This window comes from Gopherus flavomarginatus, chromosome 1 (genome assembly GCF_025201925.1).
Source record: "Gopherus flavomarginatus isolate rGopFla2 chromosome 1, rGopFla2.mat.asm, whole genome shotgun sequence".
In the NCBI taxonomy this organism is placed as follows: Eukaryota; Metazoa; Chordata; order Testudines; family Testudinidae; genus Gopherus; species Gopherus flavomarginatus.
Genome location: NC_066617.1, coordinates 29005903 through 29029906, shown reverse-complemented (window position 1 = coordinate 29029906; position 24004 = coordinate 29005903). Strand labels below are relative to the sequence as shown.

At 46.9% G+C, this 24004-nt stretch overlaps 2 protein-coding genes across 3 annotated transcripts in view; one reads left to right on the top strand and one right to left on the bottom strand.

The window, feature by feature from the left end:
- Nucleotides 1–10754, bottom strand: part of PUS7 (pseudouridine synthase 7) — a 50066-nt gene extending 39312 nt beyond the window's left edge. For both annotated transcript variants that reach the window (XM_050925695.1, XM_050925705.1), the window contains exons 1-2: nucleotides 10552–10754; nucleotides 3498–3579 (exon numbers count right to left, since the gene is read on the bottom strand). The gene's annotated coding sequence lies outside the window, so the exon portion shown is untranslated. The remainder of the gene's footprint in view (nucleotides 1–3497; nucleotides 3580–10551) is intronic.
- Nucleotides 1–24004, top strand: part of LOC127035616 (uncharacterized) — a 147199-nt gene that overhangs the window by 5826 nt on the left and 117369 nt on the right. The window lies entirely within an intron of this gene.

The following is a 24004-nucleotide window of genomic DNA, read 5'->3' as shown; positions in this document are numbered from 1 at the left end:
GGAAGTAACCATGCACATTCCTGAAGAAAAGTGTAGATCAGAGAAGAGTGTGGTGGTGGTGCAAGAAACAGCTGCTGCTGAGTTTAGTTCCTTAAGTCTAGATGATCCAGGACTGTGGACCCACTTGAGCAGTAGCCTGAGGGACTTCCTTGTATGGCATGGGCCACAGGAAGTGAAAAACTTCATGTTCCCCAAAGACAATGAAAATAGAAGTTTCCATCCAACACATTACTGGCATGAAATCCCCAATGGTGACAAAGTGGAGAGACCATGGCTTATGTATTATAAAATGCAGAATGCTGCATACTGTTTTTGTTGCAAACTCTTCCAGTCTAATGTTCCAGCCACATTGGGTTCTATAGGAACAAAGGACTGGAAAAATCTGGCTATAAATCTGGCATGTCATGAGAAGGCAGCAAATCATCAGAGAGTATTTGATAGGTGGAAAGAGCTTCAGATGAGAATAAGGTTAAAGGCCACCATAGATGATCAGCATCAAGAGAAGATTGCATCAGAGTCTCTTTACTGGCAAAATGTTCTGAAAAGGCTCATTGCCATTGTGAGAATCCTTCCTACCCAAAACCTAGCACTGCATGGCACTTCAGATCAGCTGTATGTGCCAAACAATGGAAAATTCCTTAAAATTGTGGAGCTGATGGCTGAGTTTGATGCTGTACTCCAGGAGCATCTAAGAAGAGTCTCCACCTAAGGAATGTACACACAGCACTACCTTGGAAAAACAATTCAAAATGAGATCAGACAGTTACTGGCAACAAAAGTCAGCAAGATATTATTCTGTTATTCTGGACTGCACACCTGACATCAGCCATATGGAACCAATGACTTTAATGGTACGTTTTGTAACAACAACAGAACCTAGTGAAAATGTCCTTGCAATGGTGACTGTCACAGAGCATTTTCTAGAATTTATTGACACTGATGATACTACAGGACCTGGTATGACAAATGTGCTTCTTAAAAAGCTGGAAGATACGGGAATTGCGATAGCTGACATGAGAGGTCAGGGCTACGATAATGGTGCCAACATGAGAGGAAAAAACAGAGGAGTGCAGAAATGGATCCGAGAATTAAACCCTCGAGCTTTTTTTGTCCCAGGCAGTTCTCATTCATTGAACTTGGTGGTCAGTGATGCAGCATCAGCCTCTAGTGAGGCTGCTGAATTTTTTAATATAATTCAAAGCATCTATGTATTTTTCTCTGCATCAACTCATCGATGGCAAATTTTGAAGCAACATCTGGGAACATCCTCTCTGACACTGAAACCACTGAGTGCCACACGATGGGAAAGTCGAGTGGAGGCGATAAAACCTATCAAACACCAAATTGGGAAGACAGATGATGCCATAGTTGCCATTATGGAGGATAATGCTATGACAGGAACTGTTCGTGGGAGAACAGTGGCAGAGGGAAATGGAATCACCAGAAACATACATAACTTCACATTTCTGTGTGGCTTAGTGTTGTGGTATGACATACTGTTTGAAATAAATGTTGTAAGCAAGAGACTTCAAGGCTTTGACCTTGATATATCTGGAGCAATGGAACAACTGGAGAAAGCAAAGTCACACCTACAGTCTTACCAGTCAGATGAGAGATTTCAAAATGTTCTGAAGAGTGCACAGAAGTTGGCAGAGGAACTTTACACTACAGCTATTTTCCCATCTATTCAAGAATACAAGAGTCACCAAAGAAGAGGACATTTTGATTATGAGGCACAGGATAATACCTTAAGAGACCCCAAACAACAATTCAAAGTTGAATTCTTTAACCAGGTGCTAGATTGTGCAATACAGTCAACTGAAGAACGTTTCATGCAGCTCAAGGAACACAGCAGTATATTTGGGATGTTGTATGATAGTCCAAAACTCCTCACTATACCTGAAGAAGCCCTACACTAGCAATGCAGGGCACTAGAGACAGTGTTGACACATGATGACATGCGCGATATTGATGCGAGTGATTTAGGTGATGAACTGAAAGCTTTTTCAAGATACATTTCAGCAGGATCAACTCCAAAGGCTGTTCTGGAATATATGTGCACAAATAAGATGACTACCCTCTTTACAAATGCTTTTGTTGCTCTGCGCATACTTCTAACACTTCCTGTAAGAGTTGCCACTAGAGAAGGCAGCTTCTCCAAGCTGAAGTTAATAAAAACACATCTAAGCTCCACGATGACACAAGAGAGACTGGTCCATCTTGCAACCATCTCAGTAGAGCATGAGCTAGCCCAGACTGTGGACCTTCAGGAAGCAGTACAAATCTTTGCAACCAAGAAGGCACGGAAAGCACCACTTTGATTATTCACACAGCTAAAAATGCCAGTGTTTACTATGCAGACAAGAAAAGTTAACTTTCAAATGCCTGACAGCAAATGTAAGTGTTACTTAAAATTTTTGAACAAGGCATTTTAAGTTGTTAGTTCTCCTTTATTGGGTTAGATAGCAGAGCAGTACCATGAGAGGAGCAGAACAGGAAGAAGGCAGAACTGAGACCTTTCAAAGTTTTGGCCCAAACGACGGGGTATGGGGGCATCATTTGAGGTCCCCGCCTCAGGTGCGAAAATGTTGTGGGCTGGCCCTGGCAAAAGTCCTGGCATAGATGCAGTTATACTGGCAAAAAAGTCCTTTTGCCAGGATAGATCATTTCATTTAGAGAACTAGTATAGGATATACCAGCAAAAGAACTAATTTGCTGGTTTAAAATGCATCTCCAGTCGGGGAGCTTTCCTCTGTCGCTATCTTGGCATATTTCTAACGGCAGACATTTTCTAGCATTGACAGGGTCTTGCACAGGAAAGGACAACTTCCAGAAAAGACTTTGGGGTTATATAAGGAAATGAGAGTGAAAGGATCAGGGAAGATACACTGTACTCCACCAAGGGGAGAAAAAGTTTTATGGTTGTCTTTATGAAAGACAGGGGAAGGAAAGTGGTCACATTTTTAGGGAGCATCAGTTTTTCGAAGTTTTCCAAAATGGATACTCCTGGAATCTCTCCCAGCTGGCACTGGAGAAGAATGATGCAACATCTCCAGCAAATCTGGCCTCTTCTCTTGCCAGCTCTCCTTTCTTCATTATTTTCAATTGCTATGATAGTGCCAGTGCTCAACTATCATACAGCTGTCCACATGAGCTTTGCTGCTGTCAATTGGGGGCCTAAGAAGCTTCTAATCCATATCTCACTACAGCTAAATCTGACCACTTTGTATTATTTCCCCTTCCAAAAAGGATGCACACAGGATGAAATAATAATTCAGACACAATGGTTCAGTGCGCTGCTCCCTCCTCCTGCCCCCCGCCCTCAGTCTGTATATTATTTCATCTCTTCTGTTCCCAGAAAGTGCTCCTATTCTTCTTCCTTAACTCACACAGTTCTGAACAATGAGTCGCCAGGGGTGAGGTAAAGGAAACCCTGAGTGGGGAGGGAGTGAGCAGGGAGTGAATGAAATAAACCCTGGAGGGCTGTGTCTACTCACTCTTATAGAACTGAGTGCTTGATTCTCTTCACTGACTGCTTCAGTGTCCACTTGTGGGCCAGCAGGAACAGAACTTTGGGAGCTGGAGAAGAAAGGGATAACTATTTGAAATTATAATAAAAACTTATTATAACACCTAGGATGTTAAATGGTCAAAAGTTCTCCACAGATCCCAAGATCTATAGTATTGCCCCGAAGTACTTGGGAAACCCCCACAGATCTGGAATAGTATGCTCCTTACTCATTCCAGAGGAATGGGAGTATGGGCGGGAAAAATCACATACCTCCACTGATTCTATAAAAACTCCACAAATTGAAATACACAGATATTCCTAGCCCTTCTGTGCAATTTTCCCCATGGAAGCAATGAGCTGAGCCTGAACTTGTGGCTCAGTGTTTAGGATGCCTATAAAAGCTCTTCCCACACTCCTGAATGTAAATTATCATCATAAATAGAACACAAATAGAGGTAAATAAGGCACTTTACAAAGGACTTCCTAGTTCTGTGCATCATAGTATAGAAAGGATATTGTGTAACTGGATAACAGTTAAGATTAAAAAAGAGCACTGATGCTTAGATATAAAAAGAAGCTGAAAAAATAATTTTGTATTACTAATAAGACAAAAAACAAAACACACACTCATAACTGGGATGCCTACAGAAGTTGGACGCTATGAAACTGTAAGAGAACCACCACAGAAACTAAGAAACAGCCAGACAGAAGTTAAGAAAGGCACAGAAAACATAAAAGACACACCATGCAGAATAAATAATAGCGAGTTAGGTGGACACACTAATGGGGACCTTTATTAACCTCAGTGCTAGCCTATAATAAATTAATTTGCTCAAATACCACAGAATCTGCAACAGGTAACTAAATGCAAGGTTAGCTCAGAGTTTTTGATTGATTATATAGTTATTATTTCTTTTAAGGGATTTGTATGTGAGATTAGTGCTTGTGAAAGGTGCCAGATGAATAGCCCTGGAGATCAATATCCCCATAACTGTACACAGAACAGATACAATACCTGGTTCCCTATATCACCCCAGCAATATACACACAGATTTTTGAAGAGAAACAAAAATCACTTGTTGCCAGTAAATAGTTCAGTCAGGTCACAGACCAATCTTCTAGACACTTCCTCAAACATTAGATAACATCTCCCATTTGAAAATTTTAAAAATCTGTAATTTAAGGAAGACTAACATTACAGGTTAGATACATCTTGTCACCTATTGAATTGTCAGCTGTCCTGAAACTGACCATAACTAGCCATGCATAATACAAGTACTCTCAGAAACTTAAACAGAACAATCACTTTTCCAGCCACTACTTGTTTCTCCCTAATTAGATTCAAAAAAATTTTTAGCTGCAAATGTAAATGTAGCTGTAAAAATAAACAACCAAAAGGATTGTATTAAGGTACAAATAAATCAGAGAGAAAGCTGCTTCACAAACATTTAAAATAATCAACTCAAATGAAGAACTAATAAATAAAACAAAGAATGAACAACAAAAGTGAAACAAGAAAGGGATTGTTTATTATTATTATTGTTATAAAACTATAAATAATAACAAATAATCACAAAGGAATAAAGACCACTAAAGGAAAGAGTGGAAGAAAGCAAACAAAATAGAATTACCAAACCATGTATTTCTTCATACCTTTCAATGGATAACATCAACTTCAATCCAGCCCAAAATTTAAACTTTATAAAAAGCTTTTATAAAATCATAACCAATAGAAGTGACTCTACTTTTTAAAAATTCTCATTAAAACTATTTTAAAATAAAGTTTTCTTTAACATTGAAATGCTAATATCTGGGCTACAAACCAAAATTACATCCATTTAATAAACTGGTTTCTAAATTTATGTAGTTAAATTGGTGTGAACTCCTTGTATAGGTACGCTTAAATAGGTTTAAGAGAGGATGATATTGATTTAGCTTTAGCTGATTACCACAGAAAAGCAGCTCCCTTTACATGGCAGGGCATTTGCTAGTATCTGTAGGAGATAAGAGCATGTCTGTTAATTCAGATTTCCCCTTCCTGAGGTGTGGAGAGGGGGAAGTGCTCACCACTTACAATGCACTGAAACCTTGCAGGGCTACAATCCACTGGGAAGCCTGCCAAAGGATGTCGACCTATTAGTCTGTTAAGTATCTGTTAGGTATTTCCTACACTCTAAAACACATATACCCTCGACCCCCTAGACAGTTATCATAGTATCAGAGGGGTAGCTGTGTTAGTCTGGACCTGTAAAAGCAGCAAAGAATCCTGTGGCACCTTATAGACTAACAGACGTTTTAGAGCATGAGCTTTCGTGGGTGAATACCCACTTCCTCGGATGCATGTAATGGAAATTTCCAGGGGCAGGTATATATATGCTAGCAAGCAAGCTAGAGATAACGAGGTCAGTTCAATCAGGGAGGATGAGGCCCTGTTCTAGCAGTTGAGGTGTGAAAACCAAGAGAGGAGAAACTGGTTCTGTAATTGGCAAGCCATTCACAGTCTTTGTTCAATCCTGAGCTGATTGTGTCAAATTTGCAGATGAACTGAAGCTCAGCAGTTTCTCTTTGAAGTCTGGTCCTGAAGTTTTTTTGCTGCAGGATGGCCACCTTAAGGTCTGCTATAGTGTGGCCAGGGAGGTTGAAGTGCTCTCCTACAGGTTTTTGTATATTGTCATTCCTAATGTCTGATTTGTGTCCATTTATCCTTTTCCGTAGAGACTGTCCAGTTTGGCCGATGTACATAGCAGAGGGGCATTGCTGGCATATGATGGCGTATATCACACGATCCATTGTCTACAGCCAAGCACTGAGGTACAACCGCATCTGCTCTGACCCCTCAGACAGAGACCAACACCTACAAAATCTCCACCAAGTATTCTCAAAACTACAATATCCGCACGAGGAAATAAGGAAACAGATCAACAGAGCCAGACGTGTACCCAGAAGCCTCCTACTGCAAGACATACCCAAGAAAGAAACCAACAGGACTCCACTGGCCATCACATACAGCCCCCAGCTAAAACCCCTCCAACGCATCATCAAGGATCTACAACCCATCCTGGACAATGATCCCATACTTTCACAGGCCTTGGGTGGCAGGCCAGTCCTTGCCCACAGACAACCTGCCAACCTGAAACATATTCTCACCAGTAACTGCACACCGCACCATAATAACTCTAGCTCAGGAACCAATCCATGCAACAAACCTCGATGCCAACTCTGCCCACATATCAACACCAGCGACACCATCACAGGACCTAACCAGATCAGCCACACCATCACTGGTTCATTCACCTGCACATCCACCAATGTAATATACGCCATCATATGCCAGCAATGCCCCTCTGCTGTGTACATCGGCCAAACTGGACAGTCTCTATGGAAAAGGATAAATGGACACAAATCAGACATTAGGAATGGCAATATACAAAAACCTGTAGGAGAGCACTTCAACCTCCCTGGCCACACTATAGCAGACCTTAAGGTGGCCATCCTGCAGCAAAAAAACTTCAGGACCAGACTTCAAAGAGAAACTGCTGAGCTTCAGTTCATCTGCAAATTTGACACCATCAGCTCAGGATTGAACAAAGACTGTGAATGGCTTGCCAATTACAGAACCAGTTTCTCCTCTCTTGGTTTTCACACCTCAACTGCTAGAACAGGGCCTCATCCTCCCTGATTGAACTGACCTCGTTATCTCTAGCTTGCTTGCTAGCATATATATACCTGCCCCTGGAAATTTTCATTACATGCATCCGAGGAAGTGGGTATTCACCCACAAAAGCTCATGCTCCAAAACGTCTGTTAGTCTATAAGGTGCCACAGGATTCTTTGCTGCTTTTACAGTTATCATAGATTGCCTAGTCTAAGAACAGGGGACAAACAAATACCAATTGGAAAATGCTGTCCACCATATGAGAAAATATTTGAAAAATGAATTACTTGAGGGACTAGACGGCTCAAAACTGATTAAGAGAGAGACAGTCTTTCACTTGTATAGGTCACTAGTGAGAAAAGGTTGTTACTATTTGACAGCTGTTTGATTGTCTTAGTCCAGGTACCAGTGGCTGTGGTGTCCACATCACAGAGCCTGCAACCTTGTTGGCAATTTCAGTAGAGGCCACAGTTTTATGGAGACTGAACTATCCCTTCATCATTAAAACAATGGGGCTTCTTTATTCCTTGCCAGTGAGTAAACTTATGCTGCTGTGCTTGCACGCTATATGTTCTGTAGATACACAGAGAACTTCAATCAGGCACTTTGCACTTTAAAGAGATAAAATGAATAACGTTAACATTCATATGTAAATCACAAAGCAGGCTCTCCGCAAATGAAGCAGGAAATTAGATCAGACAGTAAATGGTATCATGGTAGAATGATACAGGAGAATCTAGGAAGCAGATGCCTCAGTCAACTGCAGGAAACAGTGTGGAATCCATATAATTTGAACATTATACTTAGCAAGGCTGGCCCAAATATTGCCCAACTAAGGGGAACAAGTTGCCAGGTGTACAACTGCTACTCCTATATTTTCAGGTGGCCAATGGAGGGGTCAACAGGCGCAACTGCCCAGGGGCCCAGGCAATTTAAAAGGGCCATTGCCAGCAGCTCAGCGGAGCTAAGGCCTTGTCTACACTACAAAGTTGCAGCGCTGGTGAGGGGGTTACAGCGCTGCAACTTAGGATGTGTACACACCTGCAAGGCATTACCAGCGCTGCAACTCCCTGTTTGCAGCGCTGGCCGTACACCCGGTCGTGCCTCGGGTGTAGAGGATCCAGCGCTGGATCACCAGCGCTGGTCATCAGGTGTAGATGCTCACCAGCATTTTTGCTGACCTCCATGGAATAAGCAGGTATCCCCGCGGTTTGCTCTGGCGTTCCCCGACCGCCCCTCCAAGCAGGTCTCCTTCCCCGCGGTTTGCTCTGGCGTTCCCCGACCCCCCCCTCCAAGCAGGTCTCCTTCCCCGCGGTTTGCTCTGGCGTTCCCCGACCCCCCCTCCAAGCAGGTCTCCTTCCCCGCGGTGTGCTCTGGCGTTCCCCGACCCCCCCTCCAAGCAGGTCTCCTTCCCCACGGTGTGCTCTGGCGTTCCCCGACCCCCCCTCCAAGCAGGTCTCCTTCCCCGCGGTGTGCTCTGGCGTTCCCCGACCCCCCCTCCAAGCAGGTCTCCTTCCCCGCGGTGTGCTCCGGCGTTCCCCGACCCCCCCTCCGAGCAGGTCTCCTTCCCCGCGGTTTGCTCTGGCGTTCCCCGACCCCCCCTCCGAGCAGGTCTCCAGCCCCGCGGTGTGCTCTGGCGTTCCCTGACCCTCCCTCCAAGCAGGTCTCCTTCCCCGCGGTGTGCTCCGGCGTTCCCCGACCCCCCCTCCAAGCAGGTCTCCTTCCCCGCGGTGTGCAACAGCGCTGCAGCGTGGCCACATCTAACACCACTTGCAGCGCTGGTTGCTGTAAGTGTGGCCACTCTGCAGCGCTGGCCCTATACAGCTGTACTAATACAGCTGTAACAACCAGTGCTGCAAAATTGTAGATGTAGACATACCCTAAGGCAGGTTTCCTGCCCGCCTTCACTCTGCACCGCTCCCAGAAGTGGCTGACATCCCAGTGGCCCCTGGGGAGGGGGTCTCCATGCGCTGCCCTCGCCTGACTCTGCAGCTCCCATTGGCCGAGAAAAGCAGCCAATAGGAGCTATGTTGGCGATGCCTGCGGGCAGCAGTGAGTGGAGACCCCCTGGATCACCCACCTAGAAGCCGCTGCCAGAGAGGTGTGCCAGTTGCTTTTGGCAGCCACCCAAGGTAAGCGCTGCGCTGACCCTGACTCCCTCCCGCACCCCAGCCCCCTGCCCCAGCCTGGTGAAAGTGAGTGAGGGTGGGGGAGAATGAGCCACAGAGGAAGAGGGATGGAGTGAGCAGGCGGTGGGGCCTCAGAGAAGGGGTGAGACAGGAGCATGGTCCCAGGGAAGGGGTGGGGCAGGGCAAGGGTCTCTGGGTTTGTGTGATTAGACAGTTGGCAACCCTTCTGGATGGGCATGTGGAAGCCCTAGCCATGCCAGAAGAGCACGCCTAGCAGCTAGCTGGGCACCAGCACTGCCCAAATGTCAGGCAGACTGCATCCGTGTGGGCATGGCTTGTGCATGCATGAGGGCTATTCACTGTTTGGAACTGCTGTTGGTGGACCTGTATATTTTGTAAAACTGAAGTGAGTTCAGTTGTGTTAATCTTTTCTAAAGAGATGCAAGTGGCTAAAGATCCCAGCATGCAATGCTCCATGCTCCGGAAACCACTTGCATCAAAAATAGAGCCAGGATGATCACTGGGAAGGATCTAAGCCCCTCATTCAGTGAGGAAGGGCAGCAGACAGCTCATTACCTACTGACAGATTTCTGAGGGGGTGGGGGACTCAAGGAAGAGAGAGAGGAAAACAAGGTAAGAAGGGTTGATTCCAGAGGGGATGGGATCTATACTGAGGCCTCTGAGCCCTAGCACTATATAGGCAATTTATACTAGAGAAGTGGGGTTACAGCAAGGAGCTTAATGAGAATGGAGGGAAGTTTTTTTGGAGAGGAAGTTACGTTTTGGAGTAGGAGAGTTGTTTTCATCTATCCCTGGCCACGGAGGCGCACAGGGCAGGATCTGTCTGTACTCTGTGGGCCATGTCTGCGCACTGAAGGTAAGGGGCAGCCATGGGGTGCAGCTTAGAACTCAGTGAGCCAAGATTTTGTTCACCCCCGAGCAAACACGTGGCAGTGGCAAAGGGGGAGAGGCGGCGGCGGCGGCGGCGGCGGCGGCGGGGGGGGGGGGAATCTATGGGCCCGCCCAACACTGATGAAGAAACCGGGCACATACTCTTCCCCACAGCGCCACGAGGAGTCTGGGAGCCACACGGAGCGTGGCCAGGCAGGAAGCTGCGCGCCTACAGGGGGGAGAGGCTCCTCCCGCTTAGGGCAAACAGTCCTGCAGGACGAGCGTCGCCCTCCGGGCCGGCTCCCACGCGGGCGGCGGGGCAGGCAGCCCCGAGGCCGGGCGAGGCGGCGGCGGGGGACGCTTACCCGGAGCTTGACTCTGCCGCTGGCAAGGGAGAGCGAGCGGCAGGAGGCGGCGCCCGGAAGCGGCCAGGAGGCGGCAGCGGCCGCGGGGAGTCAACACATGGAGCAGGTCCCCGGCCGGAGCTGGCGCACGTGTCCGCCCTGGGCTCGGCCTCTGCAGCGGGCGGCCTCAGTCAAGGCGCTGCTGCCGTGGCTTGCCTGGACCGGAGCGCGCGTCTGTGACTGCTGCTCCCGTCCGGAGCCGGGGGAGGGCGCAAGCGGGAGCCAGCCCCCTTCTCAGTGTCATCGGCCCAGCCCCCTGCGGACACCCACACAGCCCGGCCTCCTGCCGTCGGGTGCCGCCGCTGCAACGAGCCGGCCGGGCCGGGGTAAACAAGGCGCCGCGGTGCCCAGCCTCCGTTCCTGCTGCAGCCATTTCAAGGTAGCACAGCAGCTCCCCGGAGGAAGGGGTTTGCTGCGAGTGTTTCCCTGAGACATTTACAGTCTCCTTCTCCCCTTCCTCTGGCTTGTTTAACCTTCCCGCGCGTCAGCTCGGGGACAAAAGCAAATAATCCCCAGATGCTCCCACGTGCAGGTTGTTACCCATTCAGGCGGCGCGGGGAGCAGGGAACATCCTGGCGGCCTTGTCAGAGCTGCAGGGGGACTGCGTGTCTGTAAGACCCGTTTCCAGTATTGACTTTTGCCAGTTGGATTCAGTGAAAGCCTTTTCCTGCCTTGGCGCTTTGTGGCAATGGTTTAGCTGTCGCGCAGTGCGGGGAGGGGAGGTTGTTAAACAGCCTGAAAGATTTCGAATGTCTCATTGGCATGAGTGAGAATTTCCAGGTGAACTTTGAACAATTTAACCCCATCAATGAAGACGTGTGAGCATGTTACGGTGTTGGTGGGGCCTGGGTGTGGTGATATCTTTTATTGGACCAGCTTGTACTGGTGAGAGAGACAAGCTTTCAGGCTCATGCACAGCTCTATTTCAGGTTTGGGAAAGGTACTCAAAGTGTCACTGCTAAATACAAGGTGGAACAGATTGTTTGGCATAAGGCGTTAACACATGTTTCAAGGGACTGTGTAAACTACTTATGCTGAACAATCTGTTCCACCTTGTACTTAGCAGTGACATTTTTGAGAACCTTTCCCAGGCCTGAAGAAGAGCTCTGTGTAAGCTTGAAAACTTATCTGTGTCACCAACTGAAGTTGATTCAATAAAAGATGTCACCTCACCCACTTTGTCTCTCTAATATCCTGGGGCCAAAAGAGCTAGAACAACACTGCCTACAACAGGGGTTGGCAATCTATGGCATGCATGCCATTAAAAATCCTGCCCGGCCTGCTCTTCTCCACCTCCACCCGCCCACCCCCTTCTGCAGAGGTAGGGGGCAGGAGCTTGGTCCTGCTGGCTCCTCTGCCTCTTCCTGCAGTGTGCCAGGTTCCTGCCCCTCCATCCCTTCCTCCCCGCCGGCTGATCAGCTCATGGCCCTTGCAAGGGAGAGGGTGTGGGAGGAGAGGAGTCAGCATGCTTGCTTCTCCCGGCAGAGGCAGAGAAGAAGTGGGGGCAGGGCCTTGGGGATGGGGGGGGGTTGGAATTGGGGCATATCCCCTCCAGCCCCCTGCCATGGCCACCCCTCCAGCCCCCTGCCATGGCCATGAGCACCCCACAACCCTAGCCCTCTGCCCTGGCCCCCCCTCACACACACCCTGCCCTGAGCCCTGCCCCCCAGGCCTCTGTCCTGAGCCCTGTACCCCCCTCACACACACCAAGCCCTCTGCTTGACTCCTTCACCCACCCCCCAGACCTCATCTCTGACTCTGGCACCCCCACACATACCCAGACCCCCCACAGCCCATGCCCTGACACCTGCACCCCCTCACATGCCCCCATCCTTCTGCCCTGACTCTTGCACCCCCCACACCCCATGTACCCCCCACATCCTGACTCTTGCACCACCCACATACCCAACCCCACTCTGAGCACCAAACAGGAGGTCCTGCACCCACCCACCCCCATTCCCACCTGCACCCCTCACACCAAATGGGAGCTGCCCAGGTAAGCACTCCACACCCAAACCTCCTGCCCCAACCCTGAGCCCCCTCCTTCATTCTAGCTCCTGGCCAGACCCTACACCCCAACTTCCAGCCTGCTCCTTCACCCCCAGCCCTGTGCTTAGTGCACCCCCACCCTTAGCTCAGTGCAGAGAGGAAGAGAATGGGTCAGAACCAGGGAGAAGGTAGGTACCCACTGTATGTGGGCAGGGCCGGGACCCCAGACTGGCAGTGGGCTTAGCGGCTCTGGCAGCCGGGATCCTGGCTGGCTGGAGCTGGCGGATGGAACCCCTGAGAGGCAGCAGGCTGAGCCACTCGGCCCACTGCCGGTCTGGGGTCCTGGTCACCAGCCCCGCACAACCTGCTGCCAGTCTGGGGTTCTGGCTACTGGCCCCTTGCCAGTCGGGGTCCCAGCCGCAGGCCCCGCTCAGCCCGCTGCTGGCCTAGGTAAACAGAACCCCAGACCAGCAGCAGGCTGAGCAAGCTGGCGGTGTAAGATCAACATTTTAATTTAATTTTAAATTAAGCTTCTTAAACATTTTGAAAACCTTGTTTATTTTACAATACAACAATAGTTTAGTTATATAATATATAGACTTATAGAGAGATCTTCTAAAAATATTAAAATGTATTACTGGCACATGAAATCTTAAGTTAAAGTGAATAAATGAAGACTCGGCACACCACTTCTGAAAGGTTGCCGACCCCTGGCCTGCAATCTAGCGTTTTTGTCTGTGCACCACTGCCCTCTGTAGCCCAGCATATAAAACAGGCACAGACCCTCAGGCTGCCTTTAAACGGAATAAAAACAGCTGCATTCAGAACAGCAGGACCTGAATTCTGTCCCCACTAGGGGTATGTCTCCAGTGCATTGAATACCTGGGTCTCTGGGACATGAGCTTGTGGACTCAGTGTTTCCAAGCCTGAACTTGAGTGACCACATTGCACTGTAAGCCTGGGCTTACAATTGCTGGACCTGGGTACGTCTAGCAAGCTCCCAAGACAAAGCGTGTGTAGTTTGGGCTCTGAGGCCTGGGGTGGTGGTCTTCAGAGCCCAAATGTCTATACAGCTATTCTTAGTGCTGTAGCATGAGCACCAGTCTGTAGACCCAGGCTCTGAGACTCTCTACCACAGCATCCTGCTTTCTATATAGATGTACCTGTAACCAGGGCCATCCCTAGCCATTTTGGTGCCCTATGCAGCCTCCTCCCCTGCTGGGGGTGTGTGGGGCCCCAGGCCTCTGCGAGGGGGAGGTTGGCCCCAGGCCTTGGGGGGGGGCAGGAGCAGGCTTGGGGGGCAGAGGGGAAACAACCCCCCAGCACTCACCGGTGGCATGGCTGGGAGCCAGCAGCACAGAGTAGGCTGGGACCAGATTGCTCCACTTACTGCCGCCGGTGAGTGCAGGGTGCCCTACCCCTGCTGCAGTCCTCAAGGGAGTGGGGGCAGGAGTGGGAAGAGGTGGGGTGGGGGCAGGGCAGGGGTTTTGGGGAAAGGGTGAAGTGGGGGCAGGGCAGGGGCAGAGCAGAGTTGGAGGCCATGGGGAAGAGGCAGAGCAGGAGCTGGAGCAACACACAGCTGTGTACTTTGCATATGGGTAGGGACGGCCGAGCCTGTAGCTGTGCTAACGCATGCTTATTGTACTACACAGACTTTCTGACTCAGGTCTGCGGCTTGAGCAGCATCCACACTGCAGAACTACAGAGCTTAGTCACAGTGGACTCTGGCACTGACCCAGGTCCTGAGTGCTTGCTGACTGATTTGTGTGTGACTGGAAGAAGGATTTGGGCTCAAACCTGGGTCAAAGCCAGGGCTTAGTGTGCAGTGTAGAGATGCTAGTCAGGGACAAAGCATCCTGATTGACTGGCTGTGGAAACATTTAATGGAGGAGATGAAACTGAGCCAAAGTCTGACTTATGGTAGAATACACTGCACAGTCCAACTCCCTTGCTAAAGCTTTCTCAGTGTAATCAGTCAAGAAAATAATAAAATAAAGTAGAGCTTTCCAGAACCCAGAAGAAATAATGTCCAGACTCCACTAGTTAGCCCTATACAACCAGCCAGCAGGCAGAGCTAATTTAACTTGTTCAGCACAGACACACTATGGTGAGGGCAAAAATAGAAATATATGAGAAATGGATGGTCAGTCAGTCCTGGATGCCATGCATCAGTTACTGTCCACAGTGGCCCTCTGTGAATCATATCAGATGCATCTAACATTGGAAGGAGGATGGATAGCTCAGTGGTTTGAGCATTGGCCTCCTAAACAGGGTTGTGAGTTCAGTTCTTAAGGGGGCCTTCAAGAATCTGGGAAATAAACCATGTTTAAATTAAAGAGATTTGAACATCATTTCAAAAACTTGCATCATGTGGAAGCAAACTATGCTACTTACTTTTAAGTTGTGTTAACTGAAAGTGTGGACAGGACTAAATACATCCTCTTTTCTGGCCTTGGTAAATGTAATCTTGCCCCTGCCCCCACTCCATTTCACACACTGCTGCTAAGATCATCTTCATGGCTTGTCAAGCCAACTACATTACTCCTCTCTTTGCCTTTCTCCACTTGTTCCCCTTTTCACTGCATCAGAAACAAACTACTGTATTTGTCTTCACTCTTAAGGCCCATCATAGTATATCTTCACCCTATCATCTTTTATTTGTTATCAAGCCATTGATCTCTGTCTGCACTTTGCCCATGATGCCAGCCTTCTATTCTGTGTAGGTTCTTATGTATGTTCATCACAATAGTATCCAAGTACTTCCTAGTAGTGCATTAAGCAACATGACTGATATCTGTCCCGTGTTTGTTCTGTCATCCTCTCCCCATGTACAGAACTGTGTGCAGTGGAATTTTTTGTTATACTTTTTAAAATTTATATATATTTATTTGTTTCATAATATTTATACAGATGGTCTTTTATGTATGTTAGAGGAGGCAAGGTCAAAGACATATGCCTTACACTTAGAGCAGAAAATAGGGAGGTTTGTTGTGGTCTTTAGTTCCTGGTGCAATTCATTCTGCAATTGTGGGCCATCCCCCTGAAAAAGCTCTGCCTCCAGCACAAACAAGCTTTACCCTTTTTGCAGAAAGTTTCATGGTGCCAGAGAAGTAGAGTTGTCAATCACAGTCTTCATCCCAGAGCTTCAGTTGTTATGTTAGAGACCCTGGGCCTCTAGGCCATTGAATGCTTTGAAGATAAGGACTGAGACCATGAACTTCATTTGATATTCCATGGGAAGCCAGTGTAGGGAGCAGAAGACAAGTTTGATGTGTTTGCACTGGTGGATTAACGCAGGGGCCCATGGGGCCCATGCCCAGGGCTCCTGGTCAATTTGGGGGTTCCTACAGGAGCACTGGAACTTGGGTAGAAGTGGGGGGGGGGCACCGGAACTGTGGCCTTGCCCCCTGTTTCTCCTCTTCCCCCTGGCATCCAGCTCCCCTGGCCAAGGCAGGCAGTGGTAAGAGCTGCCCAGGGAGTCCGGTCTGCAGTGGGAAGCTCTGGACCCTCCACCTGCCCTGGGTGGGGGCCAGGGTGCCTGAGAGCATGCCCATGTCCCCTCCCCACAAGATGCACTGCCCAGGGCAAGTGGAGGGTCTGGGGCTTCCCACAGCTGTCTGGGCTCCCTGGGTGGCTCTTACCACTGCCCTGCTCTGCCTTCTGGCCTGGCCAAGGGGTGGAGTCTCAGGGGGAAGAGGAGGGGCTGGGTGGTGAGGGGGAGCTAAGGCCCAGCTCAGCCCCCCAAAGGGAAAAGGCTTGTGGCGCCACTAGCAGGGTCTGGGCCTTGTGGCAGGGAAGCTGATCACTTTATCAGCTCTGTCGCTGCGAAGCGCAGCCCCTTCCCAAGGGTACTACACCCATGTTAAAAAGTTGGGGGGATGGTCCTGGACCTCTCAATTCCGGTACTCCTGGGCCCCCAGGGTGTGGGGGACCCCATATGTTCTTTGCGCCCAGGGCTTCAATAAATCTTAATCTGCCTCTGTGTGTTTGTGGTGGCCAGTATTGTTGAAGAGACATGCTGCAGTGTTCTGCACCAGCTGGAGTTTCCTAAGCAACTGAAGGTTTCATGCCCAGGCATATTACATTGCTGTAATCTAGCAGTCAAAGGTGACAAAAGGCGTGAATGAGGCCAGGTCATTGTTTGCCATGGTGGGACAGTGTCTGCTAGACAACCAGAGATGGTACAAAGCATTCATCACAGATGCTGCTTTGTGAGAGCTTAGCATCTGTGAGGAATGAAGGAGCGCTCCTAAGCTACTAACTGACTTGACCAGTTTTGGGGATGTATCTTCAACCAAAGGCCCCAAATGGGGCCTCAAAAGAGATGTGACTGCTAACTCTTCAAACTATTTTTCTCTCCCCAGTAGTATCACCTCTGTTTTCCTTGGGCTCAGCTTCAATCAGCAGTTCTTCATCTATGAGCTGCTCTCATCCAAGCACAGGACCACCTTGGTGGTAGTGGTATAGTTGTATGCAGTGAAGGGTAGGTAGAGCAGTGTGTCAGCTACATATTGCTGTCACCTGAATCCATGTCATCTGATCAGTTGTCACCTAGTGGCTTCATGTAGATGTTGAATAGGACCAGATAATTGATCCTTGTAGCATTCTACAATGGAGGGATCTAGTGGTGAAGGTGCAGTTTCCTATCACTATTTGTTGGGTTCATCTCTCCAGGAAGAACTCAAACCATTTTAGTGTATGGCCCTGGCTACCTCTCTCAGGCAAGACCCCAGTATCTTATAGTCAACAGTGTTGAATGCAGCAGAAAGGCCTTCTTTGGCCATCTGTTCAGTTTTCCTTCAGCCACTTTCCTGTTTTTTCCTTTGCCACCCTCTATGCATGGAAGAAGATTCACATAAAAATCCACAAAGCTGCTACCTTGTCCTCCTTCAGATCCCTCCTTAAAATTCCTCTCTGTCATGATGCCTACAAAACTCTTGGCAATGGCTAGGCAGCTTGTGTGCTGTGACCTCTGCTTATTACACTAATCATAATTACAGTAGAAACCTCAATTTTACAGACACCAGTCTTACCAATGACCAGTTATACAAACCATTTTTCCCAATGGAAAAGAAAAAAAATTGCATAACAAAATGATGCATTGGAAATCACTTCGCAGTGGTTTGGAAGACAAGAAGAAAGCAATGCACAATGCAGCAACTTAAGGATCTACTTTAATTCTGAGATGTTAAATTTTATGAACTTTTCAATTTTATTAACTCCCCGATCCCCAGTTAATTCATAAAAGAAGGGTTCTACTGTATCTCACTGTCAACATGCTCCCGTGGCTCTCGGTTATTTTTACCTGTTGTCCATTACCATTTACTTAGATGTAAGCCATCTGGAGCAGGGACTGTCCTTGGTATATGTATGTACAGAGCCCAATACCTGATTGAGGGCTCTAGAGGCTACCACAATACAAATAACTAATAATATCAGTTTTCTAATAAACTCAGGAAAGAGAGTTTAGAGCTCCCCTTCTATCATTAATGTGTTTTCTGTAAAATGAGATTGTAAAGGAATAACCTGGTGCATGCCAAGAATCAATAGGCCAGATCCTTGAGACTGGACTTTCCATACTTTGTATAGCTCAGTGGTGGAGGATCCCTGATCCTGATGTTGCTGGAAGACTGGTCTGGTCCTGAGACTCAATTAGGAACAGCTGCTCTAAGTTTAATTGGCTGCCAGAGTCACCTAAGGAGCTATTCTGGCATCTAGAGGACACTGGGGCATAGAGATGCCATGACCATTCTTCTCTTCCCCTGACATGCCTCCTGCACCACAGAATGGAAAGGGGCATATAGGAACCACTACACTGGTTCCACACCACTCATGTATTCCACTTACACAAGGGAAATCTTCAAGGGACTGTTAAGATGGCTTTACAGCTGCTTTGCACCACTGGAGCGGAACAGAGTAGTTGTAGCAGGGCTCAGAATCTGGCTTAATGTGTATAGAACAGACTTAAAAAATGTATTCATGATGGAAAAATGTTCAGTGAGCTATACTATGAGAAAGTAATTGTTAATAATCTTTTTCCAATTCCAGCCATCTGTCATAATTTACTTTAGCAAAATAACTTTAAGAACTCTGCAGGAAAGAGAAATGTAAAAAAAAAAAAATCCCTAAGTATATTACAGAACACAAATTGCTACCAATCTTCATAGACCTCCTATCAGGTACCCAATATGAGACATGATGTGGAAGAAAGATCTCAGCTGAGAAACACAAGAAAATTATCAGTCCATCATATTTAAAGTTCTGCTGGATTAATTTCTGTAATATAAATATCATTTTCTGTTAGATCAATTCCATGTCTTGGTGCATCTGAAATTTGGGCTGTCCTTTGAAATGACAAAAAGCTTTTTGTCTGTCTGAAAATGAGTGTCTCTTCAGTTTTAATCTCTGTCTTTTCAAATTCCGTGTCTCAGACTTTTGATGTTTGTTTTCCTTTTCACATGTTACTATTTCTGCTGTCATACTTATTTTTCTAGTATTCATTAAGGCCCAATTCCAGGGATCCAGTACCCAGTCCAGGACAAGCGTCTGGGTGCAGGGCATCCCCATCGGGGACCAAGGGGAAAATGCTCTTCCCAAAGTCATGAAGCTTTTAATATTATTCAAACTCTGAATGTAGGAAAACACAAAATAAGAATAAAAACTTTCTTAATCATCTCAATTTATTTGTATTTTAATTTCAAATGACGCTTTTAGTTATGTGGTGAATACAGGTCCATTTATTGTAGTGGACAGAAACAAGAGGCTTTGCTTCCAGGACTTTATTTCAGTAGATGAGGGTGGGTAGAAACTGGGCAATGAGAGGATACTTCAGCCCGGTTTCTCTCAGTTCCATCGAGAGAGGATGGTTGAGTAAAGGAGCTCCCAGAGGTCCACGCTCTGCCCACTAATAGACTCATAGACTTTAAGGTCAGAAGGGACCATTATGATCATCTAGTCTGACCTCCTGCACAAAGCAGGCCACAGAATCTCACCCATCCACTTCTATAACAAACCCCTAACCTATGTCTGAGTTATTGAAGTCCTCAAATTGTGGTTTGAAGACCTCAAGCTGCAGAGAATCCTCTAGCAAGTGACCCATGCCCCATGCTGCAGAGGAAGGCGAAAAACCTCCAGGACCTCTGCCAATCTGCCCTGGAGGAAAATTCCTTCCCTACCCCAAATATGGCGATCAGTTAAGCCCTGAGCATGTGGGCAAGACTCACCAGCCAGCACCCAGGAAAGAATTCTCTATAGTAACTCAGATCCCAACCCATCTAATATCCCGTCACAGACCACTGGGCATACTTACCTGCTGATAATCAAAGATCACTTGCTAAATTAATTGCCAAAATTAGACTATCCCATTATACCATCCCCTCCATAAACTTGTCAAGCTTAGCCTTAAAGCCAGATATGTCTTTTGCCCCTGCTACTCCCCTTGGAAGGCCATTCCAGAACTTCACTCCTCTAATGGTTAGAAACCTTTGTCTAATTTCAAGTCTAAACTTCCTAGTGTCCAGTTTATATCCATTTGTTCTTGTGTCCACATTGGTACTAAGCTTAAATAATTCCTCTCCCTCCCTGATATTTATCCCTCTGATATATTTATAAAGAACAATCATATCCCCCCTCAGCCTTCTTTTGGTTATGCTAAACAAGACAAGCTCTTTGAGTCTCCTTTCATAAGACAGGTTTTCCATTCCTTGGATCATCCTAGTAGCCCGTCTCTGAACCTGTTCCAGTTTGAATTCATCCTTCTTAAACATGGGAGACCAGTGCTGCACACAGTATTCCAGATGAGGTCACATCAGTGCCTTATATAACGGTACTAACACCTCCTTATCTTTGCTGGAAATACCTCGCCTGATGCATCCTAAAACTGCATTAGCTTTTTTAACGGCCATATCACATTGACAGCTCATAGTCATCCTGTGATCAACCAATACTCCGAGGTCCTTCTCCTCCTCTTTTACTTCCAACTGATGTGTCCCCAATTTATAACTAAAATTCTTGTTATTAATCCCTAAATGCATGACCTTGCACTTTTCATTATTATATTTCATCCTATTACTATTACTCCAGTTTACAAAGTCATCCAGATCTTTCTGTATGATATCCCAGTCCTTCTCTGTGTTAGCAATACCTCCCAGCTTTGTGTCATCCACAAACTTTATTAGCACATTCCCGCTTTTTGTGCCAAGATCAGTAATAAAAAGGTTAAATAAGATTGGTACCAAAATGATTCGTGAGAAACTCCACTAGTAACCTCCTTCCAGCCTGACAGTTCACCTTTCAGTACAACCCGTTGTAGTCTACCCTTTAACCAGTTCCTTATCCACCTTTCAATTTTCATATTGATCCCCATCTTTTCTAATAGGGAGGAACCAGAGTGTTGGAGGCTCTCTTTATTTCTTTTCCAGTGGGGATTATAATGCCAAACACAGCCATGGACCCCAAAAATCTTCAGTAATATTTTTATGATTTATTACTTACATTCTGAAGTGCCCAGAAGCCCCAGTCAAGATCAGGGACATGTCATGCTAGGCATTATACAGACACAAAAATAGATATGGTTCCTCCTAGCCCCATCAACAGTTTTCTGATGGAAATCTGTTCTGTTGGAAAATTTCAACTATCTCAAGTCATGCCCCAGAGTCAGCTCAGATTTACATGGGCTTCCCAGACACAGGGCTCCAGGGACAGAATCCACTGATTACATCAGGAGAGGGGTACAGCGGTAGTAGGAATATAATGCTTTTCTTGGAAGGTGACATGCACAGGGAATGTTCTGAACCTGCTCTTCTAGTGATGCTTCTGCAGAGCCCATAGCATGAGCTAAAGCTGTCTGCATAAATTGGAAAACTCCAAGGGAGGAGAGCAGCAGTAACACCACCTGCCATTCCTCAGTGTGAATCCCCCTGGGGCACAGAGAACTAGGTTGATTAAGTGTAATTTACACATCTTTGCATCAGCTGGTATCAATTGGCTTGATATTTTTCACTTATATAACTAATAATGTAACCCCACAATTTGACATTACTGCAGTCAGCTATTTTGTGTGTCTAGCCACCAGTAGCTGAAAACCAAATACCACATAGCTAGGAATAATTTTTAGGACCCTGAGAGCCAAGGCCAAACAGCTGTAGTCTGCAGTTTTGTAAATCAGAATGGGAGGAGGGGAAAAGTTAACAGACCATGAGAATGGAAGAGAGTAAATGGATGGTGACCTTGGATTTGGGTGCCTCTGTCATATAAGTTTATTATGGCTAGAAATACCAGGAATGTTTTTTTGATAAAAGATCATGAGCAATTTGCTGAAGCTAGAAGAACTGGTGACCCGCTAGGGATTACTATGAGTTAGGTGTTTTGTGAGAGTTAGCTATATAAAATTAAGTAAAAGTAAACACTTTGGAGCAGTCCAAGGAAGCTTTTCTTGAGGCAAGGAACTGACAGCTAAACTCCCCAGCAGCTGGGCCGAAGGAGGACCCTCGGAAGCCTGACCTAATGAAAAGTACTTTTAGGTAAAAGCACTCTGGTTTGTATCAATCATTTATCAGTGCACACTGGAATTTATACCCCTGCGGTGCAGACTAGCACACCATATAGACAAGTCCTAAAAGTGCAGCGGCATAGGAATCCTATTACTTTTAGAGCCAGAAAATTTAATGAATAGGTTAAATAGTTTAAAGAAGGATGTTCAAAAGTCTGTAGCAAATAGCTCCAAAATTAACCATGCAGCTTTCCAAAGTGATCATGAAAGGCAATAGTTTTAATAGATGATGGATTAATAAAACAAATAAGGTGTTTATAGACCAAGTCATTTCTGAGAGATGAAGTCTTGACCCCAAGTCTGCAGGAGCAGCCACGCTCCAACCGTCCACCCAGCAGCCTGTTGACAGCTGCTTACCCAGGACCTTAGTGGTTCTACTCTCCAGTTTGTCTCCTGCATCAGACTCCTGGTATCCTGACCTGGCCTGGCCTGGCTGGTTCCTGACATGTGGTCCTGATCTCCAGTTTGTCACCTGCTTCTGATCTCCCATTATCCTGACCCAGCTGAAACTTGATTCCTGTCACATGAGTGGGGATCTGGCTCTGACCACTAGGTATGGCTGCCCACAACCTGGCTGTGACAGATGTTCCCAAAATATTTCAGAAATCAGAAACTTCTGATTTTTCAAACTCTCATCTCTCCAAAGCCATTGGCCAAATATTCTGAAACTTTAAAAAAAAATCCTCTGAGAATATACCAAACATGAGAAATTTCAGGCAGAGATTTTTTTCCCCTAGGAAGTTAAAGAGATATGGAACAGATATTCAAAGGTATTTAGGCAGAGGGTGAATGAATAAGCATAAGAATGCAGAGATGAAGTTGCACCTAAAAAAACTATTTCTGGACTGGATCCAGGATCTGCGGCGATCTGGAAGCCTACTTTCGCCGTCTCCGACTCAAAGAATACTTTCAGGACAACACTGAACAGCGCACTGATACACAGGTACCCTCCCACCAACAGCACAAGAAGAAGAACTCCACATGGACTCCTCCTGAAGGTCGAAATGACAGTCTGGACCTCTACATTGAATGCTTCCGCCGACGTGCACAGGCAGAAATTGTGGAAAAACAGCATCGCTTGCCTCATAACCTAAGTCGTGCAGAACACAATGCCATCCACAGCCTCAGGAACCACCCAGACATTATCATCAAAGAGGCTGATAAAGGAGGTGCTGTTGTCATCATGAACAGGTCTGACTACCAAAAGGAGGCTCCCAGACAACTCTCCAACACCAAATTCTACAGGCCACTTCCCTCAGACCCCACTGAGGAATACACTAAGAAACTGCACCATCTACTCAGGACACTCCCTACACTAACACTGGAACAAATCAACCTACCCTTAGAGCCCCGACCAGAGTTATTCTATCTACTACTCAAGATCCACAAACACGGAAATCCTGGACGCCCCATCATCTCGGGCATTGGCACTCTCACTGAAGGACTGTCTGGATATGTGGACTCTCTACTCAGACCCTATGCCACCAGCACTCCCAGCTATCTCCGTGACACCACTGATTTCCTGAGGAAACTACAATGCATTGGTGACCTTCCAGAAAACACCATCCTAGCCACCATGGATGTAGAGGCTCTCTACACGGACATCCCACACACAGATGGAATACAAGCTGTCAGGAACAGTATCCCTGATGATGCCACAGCACAACTGGCTGCTGAGCTCTGTGCCTTTATCCTCACACACAACTATTTCAAATTTGATGACAATATATATCTCCAGATCAGTGGCACCACTATGGCCACCCGCATGGCCCCACAATATGCCAATATTTTTATGGCCGACCTGGAACAATGCTTCCTCAGCTCTCGTCCACTCACGCCCCTTCTCTACCTACGCTACATTGATGACATCTTCAT